Genomic DNA, 23,556 nt, shown 5'->3' with positions numbered 1-23,556 from the left:
GAAATAGTTGAAATTATCAACATCATCATCTTTAACATTACTCTTATTAGCATATTTCCGCAAAAACAGGGGAAAAAGATTTCCAAACACATAGTACCTGTTGAGATTTGGTTGCATAATACATCCAATGAGAGGTCTAGAGGAGGCTCCAGAGCCAGGGTGTCACCAAGGATAGGATTCAAATTATTCATATGCTGACAACTGCAGAGAGAAAACCTGCTGATTGTTACTCACATACAATCATTATCTGTATTATTAAAGTTTATCACACATGTTTATTGACTGCATGTTTTTATTTTTCAAATTTACATATTTTTTAATTGATATAAAATATTGTATGCATTTTTTAAATAGAAGAACAACTATTAGTACCCCAGAAGACTAAGTCTGTGATAAGTCACTTTCAGTTTTGGTTTCTGGAATTCTCACCGATAGGTGTTTCAGATTCCTTAGACATATTTTCAAATAAGAACTGCAGCCTTCATGTTTTAAGAAATAGTTTATCTCCAGCCAGGCTCAGTGGCTCAAGCTTGTAATTCCAGCGCTTTGAGATGCCGAGAAGGGCGAATCACTTGAGGTCAGGAGTTCGAAATCAGCCTGGCCAACATATCAAAATCCCGTCTCTACTAAAAATACAGAAATTAGCTGGGCATGGTGGCACATGCCTGTCATCCCAGCTACTGGGGAGGCTGAGGCAGGACAATCACTTGAACTCAGGAGGCAGAGACTGCAGTGAGCCCAGATCGCACCACTGCACTCCAGCCTGGGCAATGGAGCAAGACTCCATCTCAAAAACAAAAAGAAAAAAAGAAAAGAAAAGAAAAAGTTTATTTCCTCCCACTATATGAGTCCTAGCTATATCTGAAAACTCACTTCTTCCTTGGGAGGATGAGGAATAAGGAAAGGCTGCTGTGAGCTGAGTAGAGAGGAGAGAGTCCTGTGGTTTTCTGCACAGGAGGGAAGTGTCTCTGCTACACTGTGTCTAAGCTGCTGGCACAGAGATACATGGCCGAGTCCTCAAGCTTTGCAGGCTGGATCTTGAGAGTGGAGTCTACTCCTTTGAGCCTCTCTGCAGAAAATCGATCCTTAGGCAACTGTGAATCATCCACTACACCGTTATTCTGAAACTGAATCAGAAGCTTTGGGCCCTGTCCCAGGATCTGCTGGTACCAGTAAAGGGTAGCATGGCCAGATATAGGATTGCACCAAAAAGCCACACTCTGCCTTTTCTCTATAATCTTATATCTGGGAGACTGGGCAACTCCGGCTTCTGTGAGTTCTGAGAAGGAAAAAGACAGAATTTGAAAATAGAAGGAAATGATTGAAATAATCAGAGAGACCCAGTGTGATCATGGTGTTCCTAGGACTCACCTGCTCCCAGGAGACAGAGGGCCGCCCAGCAGAGGAGCCTGGTGCCCATGGCAGGGTCAGGGAAGGATGGGAGCTTTGCCCAATCAGGGTCACTGTGAGCAACAGCAGAGGAGGAGGGACGTCCCTGTCCTCTCATGGCAGTTCCCACAGTGACATCATTGCCTCCACAAATGCCTACATTGTTAGAAACCAATTATTATAAGCTAAAAGAGAGCACGAAGTTGCTTTACCGTATTCACAGACTGTGTAAGTTCAGCCAAGTGTCCTCACTCACATCTCTAGGGCTTGGGGACTAGATCTCCTACTCCATCTCTAGGCCCATCCTCTGCTGGATGTTTCGAGTTGAAGGCAACTCCAAACAGAGATATCAGTTAGTGACCTCTTTGTCTTATCAGCAATTATCCTTCTCTTTGGGTGTTTCTCTTTTACTAGGTTCTCTATCTTCCTGGTCCTATGCACTTAGAAGCTGGGGTAATTGACACAAGTTTATCCTAGAAGCTTGTTGAATTAGCTGACGCGCTGTAAGCTAAAGGGATAAAACAATAACCTGGGCACAGAGTTGGAAGGGTTCATTTTTAGTGAAGGCCAATGAACAGTTTCCTCTTTGCTGTTATCATTCATGATGCATTGTGTACCAAGCCTTCATCATGGTTCTGCCTGTAGTTTTGGGTCACCAGTGCAATGAAAGTAAGTTCTCATTTTTATCGAAGATAGGTGGGGAACTCTCTTATCCCTGAAAATATCAGTATATATTGTAAGAAATGCAAAATCAAAGAGACTTGCTGAAATCTAAAAATAACCTTATAGCTATACCTCTAGTGTAAATTACAGTTGAACAGTAGTGGTCATTATCTATTTTTTGTTTCTAATGGGGCAACATTAGTCACAAACGCACTTTTATTCCTTGCCTGAGTAATAAGAAATAAAAGGAGTTAGGGGATGGCGCTCCTCAGAGTTGGCATAAGACAATAACACAAGGAGATGTACGTCCAGGGAGGTGGGAATGAGGATATATGTGTTCAGTGAGGTGCACTCAGAGATATTCCACCAAACCCGCAAAACCTAGGGGACACATGTCAAGGTTATCAGGTGAATACCTGTGGGTATAGAATTACCAGAGCCATCCGTTTCTGTCATAAATCCTTTACTACTGAGGTAAAAATCTGCTGGTTTGAGTCCAACTCATGTAGGCACCAGGTAATAATTGCATGATGGAAAATTTCTTCACATTAAGGGGCCACTACCTGCTCCATCTTTGTGACCAGGGTTACAGTTCTGGGTGACAACAGCATTCAGGGGATGGAGGCTGGTAGCTGGAAACAGGACTTATCTGTCTATCAAGCCTATCAGTCCACAGGACCTGCATGTGGTGTGCTTGCAAGTGAGGCATGCCAAGTCCAGGGAAGACATTCCTCATTGTTCCCAGGCCTCATCTGCTTCCTGGGCAGTGCAACTGAGAAATCTATGACAGAATTCTTGTCAAGGCAGGAACTGGTCATTGTGCTGCTCAGGGAAGAAAAGGCCAGAGCCCTGGGAAATCCGGTTTTTGTTAAGAATATCTGTAGTTACTACCTGCAATTTGGAATAGCCTATCTGGCATAAACTAGAATTGTCCACTCTCCTATATTTCCTTTACATCATCATATACATTGTCCAGAGCACGACTAGAATAGGTAAGGTGTGAGGTACAGGTGCATTGCTCACATTTCTCTGAATTCTCCTGAGGAGCCAGTCATTTTCCCTTTGCATGGCTCTCTGAGCATTTAAGGCTGGCTCCTGGTCCTCCTCCATCTACCTCCCATGCAAGCCCAGAAGAGTCTCCACTCAAAGATTTGCTACAGTTCAGATTTTACTGCTGAGCAGAACATGCCAGCACCAATGAAAGATAAAGGGTTTTTTTTTTTAATATTTCACATTTCACTGACTACTCACAACTTCTGCAAACAAGATACTGGATACTAGGATACACACTTTTCCTTTAAACTTAACATCTCAGGCAGCACTGAGCCCTGTTTCAAAAACATTTGAGCATCATCAAACCCCAGTGCCTTCTGATGGCCAGTGTCACTGGACTTAGGTCCTCGGTCCATGGCTTAGAGATACTGGTGGGACTTCTATACTATCTTCAATAGAATCAGGGCTAATGTTTGTGAGAAACCAGGGAAAATTTTTTCCCAGTTCCATCTGTTCTTACTGTCTTGCTAGAGCCTGTCCTATAGTTTAGTTATGGTGTGTTCCCACCAAAATTCATGTTGAAGCTTATTCGTCAATGTAGTGGTGTTGCTACAGGCACGTTGCTCACATTTTTCTGGGGTAGTGTGAGCCTTATGGGAATTGTTTGGGTCATGGGAGTAGATCCCTCATCAAAGATTAATGCCAGGAGTCAGTTCTCTCTCTCCAGCATCTGGATTAGTTACCATAAAAGCAGGCTGTTATAAAGTGAGGGTCTTGCTCATCCTGGTTCTCCTTGCACAGGCCTGCTCATTTCTCCCACTTCTCTTCCACGTTGTGACACAGCACAAAGCCCTCAAAAGAAGTTCAGCAGATGTTGATGCCCTACTGGTCTTTCCAGCCTCCAGAATTGCAAGCCAAATAAAGCCCTTTTCCTTATAAATTTCTTTATACATTTTCCCAGCCTCAGGTATTCTGCTGTAGCAGCAGAGGACAAACTGAGACAGCCTCCCTCTTTGTTGAACAAATACATATTGTCCAGCCCTAACTTTGGAAAATCACTACTCTTCTCTTTACATTCAGTCACCTTTGAAAGTTCCTGAGTTTTCAGCCAAACTGTAGAATACTCAGAATCTCTTGATACAGAGAAAACAGTCCTGTATATTTGCTAAAAGGCCTCTTGACATGCATTACTAGCTAAGTTTTGCACTGGTCTCAGAGATACCAAGCTGCTTTGTCCTCAGACTGCAAATTCTCTTGTTTTCTTTTGGGACTTTCTTAAAAATCATAGCCTGTCTCCTATTTAAAAAAGTATACTCTAGACTAAAAGATACCTTATTTGATATATTTATTTTATGGTAATGACATAGTATTTCAAAGATATCAAAAATGAATATAAGAAATACCCAACAACATTATTACTCTGAAATAACATTTTCAGAGTTATAAATAAATAAATAACAGACCAACATTTTATTTTGGTCTGTTAATATTTTTCTTCAATTTTTTTAAACTGAGCATCTATGGAAAAGGTGAGAGAATAATGAAACAATCAGAATACTAAAATGTATATCTGTGTGCCGATTGTACATTTTGTGACTTTTGCTTGATCTCTCTATATATATTTTGCCCTCAATTTCTGAAGCATTTTATCCTTAATAATAAAATGAGTCTCCTAAAAAATTGGCATTATCTTATATAACCACAAATGTCACTATTATGCTCAAAACATTAGCATTCATATAGCATTGTCATCTAGTACATACTTCACATTCAAATTTCTCCAGTTGTCTCAGCATGTCCCTTGGTTTTGATTCACTTTTCCTCTAGAACAAAATCAAAGATCACGTATTTCATGAGGTTAGCAGTTCTCCTTAGTTACTTTTAAATTATACATCTCTTCCACCCACTTATTATATTTCCTGTTTTTCATGATTATAAGTTTTTGAAGTGCCTAGGTCAGCTTAGTTGTAAAATGAGCCACAACAAGAATTTCTATACTATTAGAGGTTAGTTACTTGGCAAATATACACCATAGATGATGTGTATTTCCTATTGCATCTGGTCAACCGCAAGAATGTGGAATGTCATTTTTATGCAGTTTTGTCAATGTATATTTGAGGTAACTGACACTGGATCTCTTCATTTTTAATATGTCTTTTACCCTCTGTAACTGAGTAGTAATCTGTGGAGTGATGCATTGGAAAAATGTCCATATCCTGTTCCAATCCCAAAAGCATATATAAAACATGGTTGAAAATTCCTTAAATCTGGAAAAAGTTAGCAATATCCAGGTACAGAAAGCTCAGAGGTTGCCAGTTAAATTCAATCCAAAAAGGAGTTCCCTAAACCACGATATGTATTAGCTCATTTTCATGCTGCTGATAAAGACATACCAGAGACTGAGAAGAAAAAGAGGCTTAATGGACTTACAGTTCCACATGGCTGGGGAGGCCTCACAATCACGGCAGAAGGCAAGGAGGGGCAAGTCATGTCTTACTTGGATGGCAACATAAAAGAGAGAGCTTGTGCAGGGAAAATCCCATTTTAAAACCATCAGATCTAAAAGAGACTCATTTAGTATCACGAGACAGCAGGAAAGACCCGGCCCCCATAATTCAATCACCTCCCCACAGGGTTCCTCCCACAACACGTGGGAATTGTGGGAGATACAATTCAAGATGAGATTTGGGTTGGGACACAGCCAAATCATATCAAAATGTAATCATTTTCTCTCTTCTATGGTATATTAAAAATGTTTAAGAAGTACCGCACTAAAAACACTACCAACCACAAACCTCCCAAATGAAGTTCAAACTCAATTTCTTTTAGCATTGTCGCAGTACACCAACATAATTCTAAAGTCAAGAGAGACCCCAAAAAAGCCAATCAGACAAAAAACATTACCTCCAAAGAAGGTGTGCAAATTGATCATAGGCATAAGAAAAGGCACTTAACATTTTTAGTCATTAGAGAAATGCAAATCACAACCACAATGAGATATCATTCACACTGACTAGGATGGCTATACAAAATAGCAATCATCATCATAATAATATTTTTGAAAAGAAAAACAAGAAATAAATGCTGGCAATTCTATGAAGAAACAACATTGCTGGTAGGAATCTAAAACTGTGCAGCTGCAACCAAAAAAAACCATTTTGGTAGTTACTTAAAAGGAGAAACATAGAATTACCAAAGGACCCAGAAGTTTCACTCCTGGGTATATACCCAAAAGAATTGAAAACAGGGAATCAAACAGATATTTTCAGGCCAATATTCATTGCACCATTATTCCCAATATCTACAAGGTAGAAACAACCCAAATGTTAATCAATTAATGAATGGATAAACAAATGTGGTATATACATACAACAAAATATTATTGAGAAATGAAAAGGAATGAAGTTTTGATAAACGCTACAATATGAATGCACCTTGAAAGCATTAAGCTAAGTGAAAGATACAAGACACAAAAGGAAAAATAGTGCATGGTTTCACATAAACAGTCTGCAATAGGCAAATTCATTCAGAAAGAAATTAGATTAGAGGTTAGCAGAAAGAGGGGGTATGTGGAGTTATTCTTTAGTGGGTATTGAGTTTCTGTTTGAGGCAATGAAAAAAAAATTGGAAACAGATAATGGTGACAGTTTCACAACATAGTGAATGTACTTAATGCTGCTGAATTGTACAATTTAAAAATAAAGTGACAAAATTATATGTCACAGATATTTCCCCCTGCCACCCACCTTTTTTTTTTTTTTGAAATGGAGTCTCACTCTGTTGCCCAGGCTGGAGTGCAGTGACATAATCTTGGTTCACTGCAGCCTGTGCCTCTGGGTTCAAGCGATTCTCCTGCCTTAGCCTTCTGAGTAGCTGGGATTACAGGTGTGAGCCACCACGCCCAGCCCACTTTTTTAAAAGATTGTTTTAAAAAACTACCTTTACAATAGGAAAAATAAATACTTAAAGTTGAATTTTCTACGATTGAACCTAAAGACAAGAAAAGGAACCCAAATGATTTATATACACTCATAATTTCTCAAGAAATGCTGTTAGTCACAATATATCCCACAGTGGGTTTTCTGATGTGGTTGTCATTATCTCTTGTAGTGGATATATAAACGGTTTTCATTAGTCCAAATGTCTATTCAGATTTAGGACTGTCACTCCTTTGAAAGTTTCCTATCTAGTAATTTTTGAATCATAACTTATTATTTCAGGTTGCTATATTCTGATTATAAGTAAGGTTGAAAAGTTATTCTCATGTTTAGTGGTAACTTATGTTCACTTGTGTGAATTGCCTATTTAGCTTCAGTATTGCCATTTTTATTGGGCTGTCGTCTTATTAATAAGAATGTTTTACTCATTTACGTACTAAGTTTATTAGAAAAGGACACCTATGCTACAGAAAAAAAAATAAAACAAATCCTAAAATCTCAGTGGCTGAACTCTATCAAGTCTTACCTCTCATGACCACAAAACCCAGTGGGGCATGAGCAGCTTTTTTTCCATGGCTGTCCACCAAATTATGACCCAGGGAGCCAAGCTGCTTCTAGTTTATAATCTGTGCCATGACCTCCCATATTCATCCACACATGGCAAAAGAAAGTTGAAGAGTGTCTGTGCAGAAAAGAGTTGACAGCAGGCTTGAGACTGCCTGCTTGCAAGATTGAACTTTGGCTGATCTTTGGCCACTTGGCTGATGAGCGGTGCCCTGCACTGGCAAAGTTTCTCCTAACTGAGAGGAGCGGCTCGTTGTGCCTAGACTGGTGTTGCAAACAGTATTGTACTGAACACCAGATTTCCTTCTGGAGTCTGAATTTTTGGTTAATGCTAGGCAGTATGTGCTTGTGACCAGCCTCCTCTGAAACCTCATGAGTGCTGAGTCTCTGATGGACTCACTTGGCAGAAACACTGCACATGTGTTAATGCATTTTTGCTACGGAGTGAAGCGAGAACCCTGTGTGACCTCCCCGGGAGGAAGACAGCATAAGGAGGCCTGAGTTTGGATTCCTTCAGATTCCACCTGTGTTTTCTCCATATGATCTGCTGCTGACAACTTACTAAGACATGTTAAAAAATCTTAGCTGTGAGTACAACTCTATGCCATATACCACATCTCTAAACACGGGAGTACGCTTAGGGACCCTCAGCATGGACCTACAGGATATTTTTAAGGGCCAGACTTGAAATTGGGCTAACATTATTTTTACTCACCTCCCACTATTCAGAACCTGGTGACATTCTCCCAGCCCTCCAAGTGCAAATGAGGCCAGGAAGCATAGAGGAGCCATGGGTGAGCCTGACTCTTCTCTGTCACACTGATTTTTCATCATCTGCCTGCATTCCTCATTTTTTTCCTGTGCTGTGGCTTAACATTTCATTTCTTATGCTATGTTTTGGTGTACAAAAGTTTAGTTTAATGCAACTGGAGTTACAAATTTTTTTTTTTTTGAGGTGGAGTTCTCTTGTTGCCCAGGCTGGAGTGCAGCGGCATGATCTCGGCTCACCACAACCTCCGCCTCCCAGGTTCAAGCGATTCTCCTGCCTCAGCCTCCTGAGTAGGTGGGATTACAGGCATGCACCCCATGCCCAGCTAATTTTCTATTTTTAGTAAAGACGGGGTTTCTCCATGTTGGTCAGGCTGATCTCGAACTCCCAACCTCAAGTGATCCGCCTGCCTCAGCCTCCCAAAGTGCTGGAATTACAGGCATGAGACACCGCGCCCGGCCTCAAATATTTTTATGGCTAGTGGTTTTCTTATGTGTCATCTAAAAAACTAATTCCTCAAATGAGTGCTAAAAATATATTTCTTAATTTTTCTCTCATAAAATTTGTCTTGCTTTTTACAGTTAAGAGTAAATGTACCTGAAATAGACTTTTATGTAAGGAATGAAGTAGAGGCCTGGGAATAAGTTGGAGGCACATATGCTCAGTGAAGTAGAAATAATCTATTATTCATAAACAATCCCCAGGGTGGAAAACAACACTACACCTACGAAGCTGTAACTGAATGTAGGGGAGTGTGGCTAAAGCAGAAAGCCAGGGGAAACTTAATGCAAAATGATGATGGAGGCTGGGCGCAGTGGCTCACGCCTGTAATCCCAGCACTTTGGGAGGCCAAGGCGGGTGAATAACGAGGTCAGGAGATCGAGACCATCGTGGCTAACACCGTGAAACCCCATCTCTACTAAAAATACAAAAAATTAGCCAGGCGCCGTGGCAGGCGCCTGTAGTCCCAGCTACTTGGGAGGCTGAGGCAGGAGAATGGCGTGAACCCGGGAGGCGGAGCTTGCAGTGAGCCGAGATCGCGCCACTGCACTCCAGCCTGGGCAACAGAGCAAGACTCCATCTCAAAAAAAAAAAACAAAAAACAAAAAACAAAAAACAAAATGATGATGGAGAAGCAGGTGAAGGGCAAATGATAGATGACCTTGTAGGGCTATTGCCCTTAGAAGAAAGGCAGCCAGGAGCAGAGACCACATGGGGGAAGATTTGTGTCTGTGAGTTGAAGGGTAGTAGAGGATACGGTAAGGTTTACACGAAGAAGTCACTGATCCCATAAGGGAGAGAAGAATATATTGGCTTTGAAATTGTGAAGGGAATTAGGAATATCAACAAAATATCTCTTCCATTCTGCAAGCAGAAAAAGAGAGCTGCAGAAGAAAGACCCAGCAAGGTTAGGGTGTTGGGGCAAACTCCAGATGGTCTGAGACAGGGGTAGGAATAGAGCCACAGCACTGAGGGTCATATGGCCCCTGCTCTAAGACACCCCCCCAAGGCTGGGCAGGACTCTGTGACGCCTATGGGGGCTGAGACGTCCCAGGGTGGGGCCCAGACTTGGGTGCACAGGCAACCTCAGTTTTTCTAACTTCCATTTACATGCAGAGAGGAGGCAGCTGTGCAGCACTGTGGACTCACTGCTGGCGCAGAAATATACAGATGTCTGGGAGCGGGTAGCTGACTCCAGAGTGAGGGGGAAATTCTCTGTCTTGGATCTGGAGACAACGTAGCCATCGGGGACTTCTCCTTTATCTGTGATATCAGCAGCTGCTGAGTAATAGATCAGCCTCAGCCCATGTCCCAGGTCTTGTCGATACCAGAACATATAGCTGTGGCTCCAAGTCTGGTGACACATCAAGGTCACCTGCCTTCCTGTCTCTGTGATCTTGTGTCTTGGGCTCTGGGTGATTCCAGCATCCCTGTGTCCTGTAATAGAGAACAACAGACACTGATGCTGTCATCCCAACAGAAAAGCCTGCATTGAGGCCTTGGGAATTCCAGGGAAGGAGGCCCTCCTGTGACCAGCCCTCACCTGCCCACAGCAGACAAAGGGCCACATAGAAGAAGAGCCTGGTGCCCATTTCAGCTCCTGGGCAGGATCTTGTGTCTCCCAGCCCTGCTGTGGGCAAATTGAAGTTGAGCTCTCAGTGACTTGATGATGTCACTGTCCCTGCTAAATGCTTGAACCTCAGAGCTAACCTGCCACATCTGTTCTCTTCCCCACAGGAACAAATCATTTATTGTAGAGATACTTGAGAAGCTTAGATTGGGAAAAATTTGTAGATCTGTTCTGAAAGAAATCTTAAAATGTGTAATCTCCTTCCCTGATTTTAATAGGGAAATTTGTTCTTCTATGCGTATTTTACTCCCATTATGCTAAATTCTTCATTTGAATGCTGTTTTAACATTTATGAATATTTCTGTAGTCTAAAGAGCATTGTCATAGCAGTCCTGGTGACTTTTATGACTTCTCTGTACAAAATTCAACTCCAAGTTGAATTATTTTCCACTTTGTTTAACCTCTGGATATTTGTATTTCAGCCTACAGAGATACCCTTGGTTAAAAGAGTCAACTGACATCCAGAAAGGTTTCAAAGTTGTGGATTCAAGGTCTTTAACCTTTGAAGTCTTGTTTCACACTGTAGCACCTCATTGCACCTGATGGGAGCCTCACCATCCAAGCTCAGGCTGCGGTGTGTTCTCATGAGGATGATTTTTCCCTTTGCTTCAGGTGAAGCCACAAACACTCACCACCTAAGTCCCATAAGTGACTGTACTTCCTACGAAGAAAAGAGGAGGCTCACTGAGAATGTGGATGAAATGTTCACCCAGAACTACATCTATCTGGAGTCTCTAGGGTCACAGGGAAATGTTCTATTTCCATTCAGAAGATCTTGTATTCACTAAATGGGAGAAGATTGGAGGAGGTGTAAACGTGCTTTGGCACCAAACTTACATCCAGTCAATAGCACTGCTATTGTTATTTCAGATACAATAGATTATCTATTGCATATCTTGATGCAACCTGGATGGGTAATTCCCACAATCATGCTCCAGTGAGAGAGGACACAGAATCAGAAGTGGAGACAGGGAGGAGGCCCATGAGCACCCCCATGGGAGGCCATGGCTGGGGCCTGGTAAGCCAAGGAAGGACTTTCCCATCTATGCCCAGAACTCATCTGGTCCTGGGAGACCAAACAAAGGGGCCAATCTTCGTGGTTGGGCCAGGGCAGGGGAAAAAAAAATCTTTTCAGTGCAGGACTTTCATTTTTGGGATACGGCACGTAGAATCCCAGAGCTCTAAGGATCCTTCCCTAAATGAGGTGTGAGCTACCCAGAATGTCAGTACTTTCAACAGCACTCTAACTTCTCTGGAGACATAAGTATCTATGGGGAATATATCCTTTTACTTTTTAATTATTATTCAGTATAATAAGTTATAACAATTTTTTGGAAGTGTCTACCTCAACTTGAAGCTCTGTTTGGTTTCTCCACTGGTGTTTCCCAAGTACCTGGACAGTACCTATGTAGTTGCCATGAAATCAATGAAGAATAACCTTGGGCCTTCTCACTCACACAGGACCTTTCCAACACTTTGTCATTTTGCATTCTTCGTTGCAAGGAGCTCCTTAAAATTGTATCAGCTTTGTGCCCCACAAAACTTGAATCTACTCTGCACCTATAGCTCATCAAAGATTTGTTGAATGGAAGAAAAATGGAATGAATGATTACCTGGGTCCAGGCAAACTCTGCTTCTGTAAAGAGAACCCAAGTCTATTCAGTTCAAATTGGGTTCAGAGCTTTAAGGGAACAGAGAGCCATCCTGAGGCTGCTGAGAATTCAGGAATAATTCCAAATGAATCTGGAAGAGATTAGTTTATATATGTCATCATAAGACTTTTTAAACGAATGGGTAGCAGTATGAGTAAAAGAAAAACAAAGATCTCCTTCAAAGGGAAGGGTCTTTGGATGGTGGCTTCATCCCATCACTGCCACAGTATAGGCTGTCCCTGAAGAGAAAGTCTGTGATGGGGACTTAGGTGCATGTAGCTTATTTGGGAAATGATTCCAGGAAGAAGTAGGAATGAAACATAAAATAGGGAAGGAAGAAGCCAGGATAAAAGTGCACAAACAACAAAAGAGTTTGTGTTGGAGCAATAGGAGATGGAATCCATCAGGGCCTCTCAGGAGCACACAGAATGCTGTCTGAAGTTTCTGCATGAATGGGCAGGCTGGAGCATTAGTCCTCTGTCTCAGCAGGGGCATCAGGACCTCTGGCTGTCTTTGAGTACAGGCCAGGTGGGCTCAGATAATATCATGGAACAGCCCTGGGGAAGAAGCAGAGAGACTCCCAGCATGCACCTGTGGAAGGGCACTGCCAGATCGAGGCGAATGGGGACTTGCACACAACTGTCCACTACAGCAAGCCTGAAATCAGAGGTGGGCAGTGAGGATGTCGTGGAAGGCACTAGAGGCTCCTCTTCTTTCTAATAAAACCACCCATTCTTCTATCAGCTCTCTTGTGGGATTGCTGATTGCTCTGAATTCACAGCTTTCTGGGAGCATCACACCTTCTTGCATATCAGACTCAGTATCAACCAGGAAGTGCTGTAAGGGGCAACATTTTTACTTTCCCTTGAGACACAACCGTTTATGTTAGTTTTACCTAATTATCAGACTACTATCTTTGCATTTTAGATGACTTTGTGTCTTATTAAAAAATAATAAAATTAACTAATGAATAGCAATTATTTGTGTCTTTTCCCTCATGGTAAATTGCATCAGGTACTGGAAGACTGTGCTTTCCTTAAACAACATCTTATTTCCTTGCTGTGCAGCTGAGAAACCTCCCTCCTCACACAGCCTCCATAAAAGCAATCACATGGCCTCACCCATAGAACTGCTATAGTGGAGAAAACTGAACCTTGATTTTTGTCACAATGAAAGATGAAAAGATGTTTTGCCTGGAAGTCATATCCTCCTTGGACTTGTCAGTGGAGAGGCTATAATGATCACATATGCGGCATAATCTTCCCCTCCTGCTAATGGGGACCTGGAAACGGAAGGCCAGGTGAGAGGACAAATCTACAGAGTGGGAACAGCGGATAGAGGTGTTGGAGGAACAGGCTTCAGCCAGTTATCTTTTTTTTTAATTCACTATTTATTGATGTATATTAGATGTACATATTTTTTAGGTAGATATGATCATTGATACATTTGTATAATCAAATCATGGTCATTGGGATAGGCATTATCTTAAATATTTATCTTTTCTTTAGACTAGGAACATTTGAATTACTCTCTTCTCACTATTTTGAAATGCATAATTGGCTGATGTTAACTACTGTCACACTACTACTGATCTATCCAATGCCAGGTCTGGTTTCTTCCATCTAAGCGTATGTGAGACCCAGGAAAGCTGCTTCAGTCAAATGTATAAACAGGTAAGATAATACTTATTTTGAATGATTTCTGTCAGAATTAAAACAGGTCACATAAAGAAGCAGCAGAGGGGCCGGGCACAGTGGCTCACACTTGTAATCCCAGCACTTTGGGAGGCCGAGGCAGGCAGATTGTTTGAAGTCAAGAGTTTGAGACCAGCCTGGCCAACATGGCGAAACCCCATCTTTATTAAAAATACAAAAAATTAGCCAGGCGTTGTGGTGGGTGCCTGTAATCCCAGCTACTTAGGAGGCCGAGACAGGAAAATCATTTGAACCCAGGAGGCAGAGGCTGCAGTGAGCTGAGATCAAGCCACTGTACTCCAGCCTCGGTGACAGAGCAAAGCAAGACGCCCTCAAAAAAAAAAAAAAAAGAAGCAGCAGAGAGTGCCTGGGAAAGGCTGCCACCAGATCCTGAACCTCAGTCAGGGCAGGAATATTTCTGGCATTTCCATAGGAAACTGGCCTTTCCAGTTACTGGCCCTGCAGGACCCTGTGAGCTCACTGCATCCTTAGGCAGGCCTCAGGCTCTGCTATTCCATGTTCCATTCCTGGTCTGCAGGGCCCCTAAACGAAAGGTGGGGCAGGTGCAGCACAGTGCCCACAAGCTCACAACAAACCCTATTTTCCTATGCCTGCCCACCCTGTCCCTGTCCTGAGAAGCATTCCCCAGCCCTTGACACCCCAGCCTCAGCACCCTCCACTGTCCATACAGACACAGAGACACTTTTTCCTTGGGGCAAATTGAGGCCTTTGGCACCCCTACCCTTCTCTGGCAGTATTTAACTCAGGATCCACTCTGAACTCAAATTGCCCTGCTGATGCCAGCAGACAACCAGGCTTCCCTTCAGCCCTCCTCTCCTGGGTCACCCTCCCACCGCTCTCCAAGGTTCCCCACTGCATTGTGAAGCCACAGCACCTCCACGTGGCCAACTGTCCAGAGTCTCATGGATTCACACTTTCTGAACTGATGTGCTCAAGATTGTCCAAATCAGGAACAGGGATTCCCGCATCTCCGCTCCTACAAACCCTACCCTCTCACACACACAACCTCAATGCTTTCCCAAGCAGGCCAATTTAGGGTTGATCTTCAAATCCACCCTTAGCCAGTGGAGACAAAAGGGTGCATTAACCAATATTTTGATTGCTGATAAATGTTACATAATTGCAATTCGTATGATAAGATGAAAGAGAGAACCCTGAATAACACAGGGCATAAAGTAAAAAAGCTTGAAGAGATCAAACAGATCCAGCCTGGAAACGCGATATTCCATGTCTCCTTTTGATTGATCAGACACATATCTCTTCATATTTTGTACTTGGATTATTTACAGAATTTTAGATAGTGCATTTTATAATGGAGGTCTCTGGGCTTTTTCATATTTAATTCTTAATTTATAGAAAGTCTTGAAATAAACAACCCTATCAGCTATAACTTAGGCAGATTGAGTGGTCTGACATTTCCTGACACTCCCCAGAACTGCCTATGAGCTCCACCAATCACCCAGTGCCTCTTAGTAATGAAATCCAAAGAGAAACTATTTTCATGTGGATGAGTCTCCATGAGAAAATGCACACACACACGTGTACACACTCACACATATAAACACACACACACTCTCACACTCGCACTCATACACACGGTATCTTCTTATTGCAAGGATGATAAGATTCTATTACCGAGCACGGTGAATTTTTCTTACAGTGTTTTAGGGTGCTTTCTGAGATGATGATGTTTCCAGCCTCAAAAAAATGTGGTTTTGGGAAAATGTGGTTGTGGTGAAGAATTTATTTTACCAGATCATGAGACTGGATAAATACTATTATAACATAAATTTCTTTGTTCCAAAAGGATGTTTGCAAATTCCAGCTTTAGATGTGGTTAGGAGACTGTGTAACATTGGTCATTAATCCTGACTGGGGAAACACATTTGCTTGGAATATTGCAGAAGTTGTATGGAAAATTGAGACTAGCCATAATGACTCTCTGTTGTATTTCATGTGGAAGACGAAGCCCCTTTTGAAGTGAAACTTTGCTAAGTAAGAAAGTACACATAGAATTCAACTATTATATTGAGAGAATGTGAAATATTATTGTCATTTACTCAATAGAGTCAAAATACATTTACTTATCATCTATTATGTGCCAAACTCTCTGTGACATAGTGAAGATAAAAAAAGGTGAACAAGGGTGGAGGTCATTGCATCAATTTTTTTTTTGGCAAAATTAAATATTTCACATAAAATTTTTGTAAGATTTGGCTATGATTCAAATTTGATCATGCTTTTTTTTTTTAGATGTAGTTTCGCTCTTGTCACCCAAGCTGGAGTGGAATGGCATGTTCTCTGCTCACCGCAACCTCCGCCTCCTGGGTTCAAGCGATTCCCTTTCAGTTTCTATTCCATGTGAGCTACAGGATTCCCAGACCTCTTGAGGGAGTTAGGGTTTTCAACAATTTCTTTCTCCATTTTTTTAAACAAGTTCCCAACTACTACAGAATAAATCAACTCATTTTATTGTCTACTAACTTATCTTGTCTTCTCACCCTGAGTCCCAAATTCCTTCATCAAAGCTAACCTGATCGTTACATAAGCCTTCTAACATTATCTCAGAAGTTTACTATAATTTTTTTTGTGCACAATTCACATATGAAACTTTTGTTACTTAACAGAGATCATTATTAATTAAAAAAAATGTATTTAATGTATTTCAAACCCCAGTGTTCTGCAAGTCTCTGGGAATGGCAGAGGAATTTTCTGGAAGAATGGAGATAGGGGAGGGGAGAGAGAGAGGTTTAAGTCACAGGGAGGAGGAACCAACGAAGAAAGGCTGTGTCACAGCAAAGTGAGGGAAATTGTAGCAGGTCTACAGTGACTTCTGGAGAGATCTGTAGGAACAGAGAGCAGGCATCAGAACCTTATCTTTGTCTGTTCTTTTCTCTTTAACCCACTTCAGAGACAGCTCCCAGTGATCCCTTATATGTTTGGTTCTTGAGAAGGACTAGTTTGAAAACTGCTTTAAAATCCTTATGTCTCTCCTCCCATTGTAATTAGGGTTTCTCCTGCAGCTGTTCTTGCCACAGTTTCCTCTTTAGACTAGTGATGAAGTCAGTTTATAGCTTGATCAACTTGATCGCTCTTGGCGAGATCACAGCCTGCCAGGAAGGGTTGTTTCATGAGCGCAGCTGGTGAGAGTTTGGGGATTTGTTTCTGCCTAGGGTGAGATCCACGGTAGTGCATAAAGAGTTGGAAAGAGAAGTAGCCAGCCATACTAAAGAAGTAGATATGGAGGACAACTAAAGTAATAATGATAATAAAAATTTACTGCTGAAGGAAACAAAAGGAACCACTTCTGATGCACAGCTTACCCTAGCAGCGTGCTCTCTAATCCCCTCTGATCACCAGTGCCCTGCCCTCTTCTGGGACCCTCGCATCAAGCCCTTGAGCCTGTGTTTTCTAAATTGCCACTTTTCCTGCACAGCCACACTTCCCTTTCCCTGAGTAAATGCACATTAAAAGACATGGGCCTGGGAAAGGAAGGTCAGCTGGGTCAGGGGTACTGGAAGCCCCTAAGCTTTTTTATTTCTTGCACCACCAAAATTGGATAGTATTTAATATTTCCCCCATTTTTGGAAAATGCTGATTTAAAGAAATAATGTTTTTAAAGGAATCATTTTTTAATTTTTTTGTAACACACAGCATTGCCAATCACAGTTTCTAATCAGCATGAGATGAGTTTGTGAGTGTCACAGAACTTTAATATAATTCCATCTCAGCAAAGTCATGTGTCAGTTTCCTTATTGTGTATACCTTGGGTCACGTGCATAATTTCCTTTCATCCTCAAAAAATATTACAAATAAACTGAGGACCTTGATATTATGTTTGAAAACCTTAAGGTAGAGAATGCTACCCTAGCCAGTTCTCACTTCCTTAACCTCTTTGTCTTTCTTTCCACCTATGATCCCTTGATTCCCCTGGAGCTGTTCCGGCCAAAGATTCTAAAGATAAGTTGAAATTGCCAGATGATTTTACTATTTCTTACACAGTCCATCTGTAGTTCAGCCCAGAACAGCAGCTCCAAACAGTTTTGTTTTGCATTTGTCTCTTTAAATCTATTTATTGATTTTCTGATTTAAAACGTGATTTTTAATACCTTCCTTGTCTAATATACACAGTTAGGATTAATGGATAAAATATTCGACAAAGTTGCAACCCTCAGAAATCTCCAAGCTGAGGAAGACATGCATTTATTCAGTAGATATTTACTATAATCATGGAAGCAATTCTTAAAAAAAAGTAGGTTAAAAAAAATCCTCAAAAGTGAGGAAGTCAAGAAAGTGAGGAGCCAAACCAATGTAAAAATGGTCTGTTGGATGAGTAGTCGTTAAGAATGATGACAGGATTAGTAGCAGACAGGACTGAATGGGAAGAGAGTTCTGAAGGGAAAAAAGCAAGTGCAGCAATGAAGCGTCCTGTTCTAACGTCATGTGTGTAAGGAGCTGGGCTTCAAAAAAGGAGGAAAGAAAGTGATCTGGAGGCAGCAAAGAGAAGCCCAAAGAGCAAGGGAGACACCAGGACAATAGATAAACACAGAGTAGGTCGGTTGATGTACATTTTAAAAAATTCCTGAATTTTATTCTGTACTGTTGTGATCTTGAAAACCTTGGCCTTTAAATAACAAAACTAGACAATGACAAGTGAAACCTAGGCCTATATGGAAGAACTCAGGTAAACTCAAATTGTCTTGGGCACTCAAAATACAGGAATAGTTTGCAACACCTGCCAATGATACCCTGATAGGGGTTGAGAAGTGATCAGCATGTAAGTACTACTATAGAAGAAAGAAATTATAATTCTTCCGAATGAATTGCAAGTGCTGTGTAGAAATACGCGGCATAAACCAGAAAAAAATATATAGATATGCGTGTCCAGGACACAGCATCAGGGAGGAAAGAGGTCAAAATAAGACTGCCCAGGCCTGTGTGCTTTTAGACAGCCTGTGTGGATACATGTGGATAGCTCCAAGCAGGCAGTGGAAGAGACCACGTCAGTGTCCTGTGAGTTGGCACAGGCCTTCAGCTAGAACTTGGCTCTCCTTAAGCAGGATAAAGATAAATAGATCCCTAGAGTCCAGGAGGAGCAACTTACATCTAACCTATTTCACTGCCTGTATTACCCACAGGAGGTTTACTCTTTAAGTGCAATGCAAAATCCCTATATAAATGGTAAGTTGAAATTAACATTATAAGGAATGCCATAGAAAAGAACTTTCTTTTACAATCAAGAAAACTTGTGGGGGAAATTTCTGTTCACAGCTTAGGGTGAAAAGAGAATGCAGAGGGCAGACTAGTTCAAAAGACATAGCCATTCTCAGGAGCTCTCAGCTTGCTAATGCGGATGGCAAATACCTGGAGGCAAGGAAACCTACAGTGGGGGTAATTAAGGTTTATCTTACATGCCTGTGAATTCTGACTCCTTAGACAATTTGTGAGAAATTCACAAAACACATTTTCTACATTATCCCCTACACATGATTTTTTTATGTTAATATCCTACCATCTTCTGTCTTTGTCATTCTCCAAACCCACTTAATTTTTATTTTATTTTATCTTATTTTATTTTTGAGATGGAGTCTTGCTCTGTTGCCCAGGCTGAAGTGCAGTGGCACGATCTCGGCTTACTGCAAGCTCCGCCTCCCGGGTTCACGCCATTCTCCTGCCTCAGCCTCTCGAGTAGCTGGGACTACAGGCGCTCGCCACCGTGCCCGGCTAATTTTTTGTATTTTTAGTGGAGACGGGGTTTCACCGTGTTAGCCAGGATGGTCTCGATCTCCTGACTTCATGATCCACCCGCCTCGGCCTCCCAAAGTGCTGGGATTATAGGCGTGAGCCATGGTGAGCAGAGAGCAGGAAAGACTTTGCTGACGACTGCTGAGAGCTGTGGGGAGAAGAGGAAGCACCAGGGTTTCTGCACAGAGATGGGGAGATTCTGCAGTGCTGTGGCAAAGCTGCTGGCACAGAAATATAGGCCCAAGTCCCTGGGTTCCATGGGCTGGATCCTCAGAGTGGAGAATGATACATCAGGCATCTGTGCTGAGAATCAATCCTTGGACACTCCTGAGTCATCTACGAGGGTCCAGCTGCAGAAGTAATTCAGCAATTCCAGTCCCTGCACAAAGGTCTGTCTGTACCAGAGAAGATCATTGTGGCCTGAAATTGGTTCGCATCTCAGAGTTACTGATTGTCCCATCTCTGTCACTTTGTGCCTGGGCGACCGGATAACACCAGCATCTGTGTGTGCTATAAAAGAAGACAGAATTGGGGGACAGAATAAGGAAAATATAAGGAGTCATCTAGACAGAGGTCCAGCATGACCATAATAAATATCGGAGAACTCACTCGCTACCAGGATATAAAGGGACACACAGAGGGTCCAAGAGCCCATGGCAGAGTGAGAGCAGAAGTGGAACATTCCAGACCAGGGCCTCTGTGAGCATGAACAAAGAAATTAATTTTGTGACATTTTATCCACACAAGATGCATCTGTCAGTGACGTCACTGAATGGGCCACCACCTCCAATTTGAAAGCTCCTTATTTAAGTGGAGGCTGCATCTCTGGGAGATGAATCAGGCAGGACTGAACTATAATTGATCTGAGACACAAATGCACACCTACGGAGGCTCTCTGTGGATTTGTCTTGATATTACCAATTCATAAAGCCTTCTCTATAGTATATCTTACCTAGGATCTTGCCAACTATATTCATCGGCACCTCACACTCCAATTATTTCAAGATGAACTCATTGTCTTACAGCAAGCCAGATTCTCTGCAAACTCTCCTATTCCTCTCCCTGATGTCTCTGTGCTCCTACTCCTTTGAATGCACTTCAATTATCCACAAGTGAGTTAGGAGTTGGCCCCTGAGATCCCTAGGAAGGGCAAGCATGTCAACTGCATTGTTAGAGATACAGGAGCCAAACTGATATCCTGAAAGTTCATTCGATTTCAAAGCTCTTCTTTGCAGTGAAAGACCTCTCTGAGTGTATTTATTCTTGAACTCTAGTGAGTTTGCAAAGCCCAGAGTACAGAATCTCTCTCATTCTCTATCCATACAATAAAACAGGAAGAAGATTGTCTTTTTCATAAACATTTGGAAATTAAATGCTCCAGAGTTGACTTACATCCTATTTTTACCTCTAGCAAAGCTCAAAGTTTCTTAATCTTTACAACTGGACTTTTCCTTATAAAAGAGTCTTGCATCTCAGAAACCGACTTCCTCTCAGGGTGTAGAGTGTACAGAGCTGAGAGAAGCCTCTGCTCTGTGGGTTGGTCAACTGGGTTAATTGCTAACCAAGAAGGAGCAGTTTAGGGCCACATTTTTGCTGTTGGCACAGAGGCATACTGCTGAGTCCCCTGCACCCCAGAGTACTTTCCGATCCTAAGGAGCAAATAGTTTACAGACGAGCTTGTGAGACCTGAGGTGTCTATTTCCTTGTGGGCTCCATCCCTTTTTGTGTCTGTTAGGCCTGGGATGTAAAACGGTGGTCAGTATTCTGGTTTCCAGGTGATCATTTTGTTTTCCTCCCTCTTACCAAGTTCCTAGGTTTGGTAGGCAGAACAAAGGCCCTCCAACCACGTCCAGGTCTAATCTCTGGAACCTAGGAATGTGTTAAGTTACTTGTAAAAGAAAAATTAAAGTTCCACACAAAGTAAGGTTGTCAATCAGCTGACCTTCATACTGGGAGAGTGTCCTGGATTTTCCAGGCGGGTCCAATGTAGTCACAAGGGTCCTAAAATGTGGAAGAGGGAGGACAAAGAGTGTCAGAGTGATGCAGCATGAGCAAAGGCTCAGTCAGTCCCTGTTGGTTTCGAAGATTGAATGGGGTCACAAGCCAAGACACGCTGGTAGCCTCTAGAAGCTGAAAAGGGGAGAAAAACAGTTCTCCCCTAGAGCTCTGGGAAAGAACGCAGCCCTGCCAACACCTTGATTTTGGCCCAGTTACACTGATTTTGGACTCCTGGCCTCCAGTATTGTAGGGTAGCAAATGTATTTTGTTTAAGCCTCCAAAATCAGTGGTAATTCATTACAGCAGCAGTAGAAATCAAATACTTTATAGTGTCCAAGGCACACATGAATACAAGAGTCAGAAGCTAGATACAAGATACAGGTAGAGGCAAATGAATGAGTCATATGGAAAGAACTTTAATTCAAGCCAAAAGAAAAGATACTATCTCTACCCAGACCCCACCTTCTTCCAGGGGACACACAGGAGTCTGAAGTGAGTAGCAGAGGTGAACTATTAATAGACTGGGTCATTTTCCTGCTGAGAGCAAAAGGTCTTGGTGGAGAAAACTCTGTTCTACTCCACCCTAGTGTCTGCCTAATAAGTGTATATGCTACTGGTGTTGTAATTGTGATTGCCCCCTCACTGGGGAACAGGGTCCCTCCGATGGTCCAGGGTAGCACCTCCGTCTCTCCCTGCTCTTCCTTCTACTTTTAACAGAGCAGGTAGGGCTGGCCTGAGCCGGTTTGGGGGTTTGGGGCCAGGCTCTCCAAGGCTCCTGTAACATGAAAACTGCTTCTCTGCTTTCCCAGCCCAGAACCTGGGCACTGCACCACCCCAGCTACTTGTGCCTCCGCATCTTAAGGGCGCTCAGACATATATCCACTGCAAGCACACTTGCCACTCAGCCCCATTCAGAGCTCAGTTTAGAGCAAAACCCATCTCCACAACAATACAGGCAAATTGGTTGGTCTCTAATTCCTTCGTTCCCAGCCTTCATTCCAGACATCTGCAGCCCAGCTCCCTGAATCTAGGGCCCAACCCAGGGTTTCCCTTAAGAATCTTCCAGAGAGCCATCTTCGCCCCTCCCCATTTGACTCTGATGACAACAAAGCCACAGTGCCTCCTTGTGGCCAGTAGGCAGAAACAGCACAAATCTGCTCTCTTGCCAGGACACAGGGGACTTGTGCTTTGCTTTGTTGAGTCATGGAGATATGGGAATTATGATTTGTTGGTGTTAGAAGGTCAGAAAGCAATCTTAATGTTGTTATGGCCTAAGATGGAACCACCTGAGAGGTGGACATTGAAGTCAGACAAGTGGAGATAAAATATCAGTGTTAATAACTAATAGTGCTCAGATAGGAGAGCAAATAGGCCAACCCACACTATTCTGAATCAGAATTTAATCCATCCTCTCTCCCCTGCAAACTACAGGCCAACCCTGTAAGGAAAGAAAGTTCTCCACTGATCTTAGTGTATGTTGAAAAAGCACCAAAAGAATCTACTTTTTTTTCTCAGTAGCCAGGATGAAAGGATGATGATGAAGAGAGACTAACCTCAGATGAAGAGGAGACTAAATAAGATAACTTATTTCACTTCCCATAAGAAACATTTGGCAAATAATAGACAAAAACCAGTGTATCACTTTAGGGAAGTTCCCCCAAATGGAAAATGTGGAACCAAGCACCTTTCCAGGGGACTGGGAAGGAAAAGATGATAGCCACACACCTGTGACTCCCTCCAATTCTGACCCCTGCCCCTCAGGTGTGCTCACAAAACATGGCACAAATGAGTCACGACAGTGCAGGAATGAAGTAAATTCCATGTTCACTCTCTGCTCTCTGATCAACTTTATTTTATTTATTTATTTTTATTATACTTTAAGTTCTGGGATACGTGTGCAGAACATGCAGGTTTGTTATATAGGTATACATGTGCCATGGTGGTTTGCTGCACCCATCAACCCGTCATCTGCATTAGGTATTTCTCCTTACGCTATCCC

General features: G+C 42.3%; 1 long non-coding RNA gene across 3 annotated transcripts; it reads right to left on the bottom strand.

Moving 5' to 3' along the window:
• Window positions 1–987: 987 nt before the first annotated feature.
• Window positions 988–5,578, bottom strand: LOC100614419 (uncharacterized). Of its 3 annotated transcripts, none has more exons than XR_010159025.1 (3): window positions 5,476–5,578; window positions 4,809–4,868; window positions 988–1,069 (listed from the first exon to the last, which is right to left on the bottom strand). It is a non-coding gene; the product is annotated as an uncharacterized LOC100614419 (long non-coding RNA). The 3 variants fall into 3 exon arrangements; XR_010159026.1 differs by lacking the exon at window positions 988–1,069 and adding an exon at window positions 1,203–1,279; XR_010159027.1 differs by lacking the exon at window positions 988–1,069 and adding an exon at window positions 1,522–1,545.
• Between the last annotated feature and the right edge of the window lie 17,978 nt (window positions 5,579–23,556).

Source organism: Pan troglodytes, chromosome 6, assembly GCF_028858775.2.
Source record: "Pan troglodytes isolate AG18354 chromosome 6, NHGRI_mPanTro3-v2.0_pri, whole genome shotgun sequence".
NCBI lineage: Eukaryota > Metazoa > Chordata > Mammalia > Primates > Hominidae > Pan > Pan troglodytes.
Note: the sequence above shows the minus strand (reverse complement) of the source record. Positions and strands in the feature narration are given on the sequence as shown.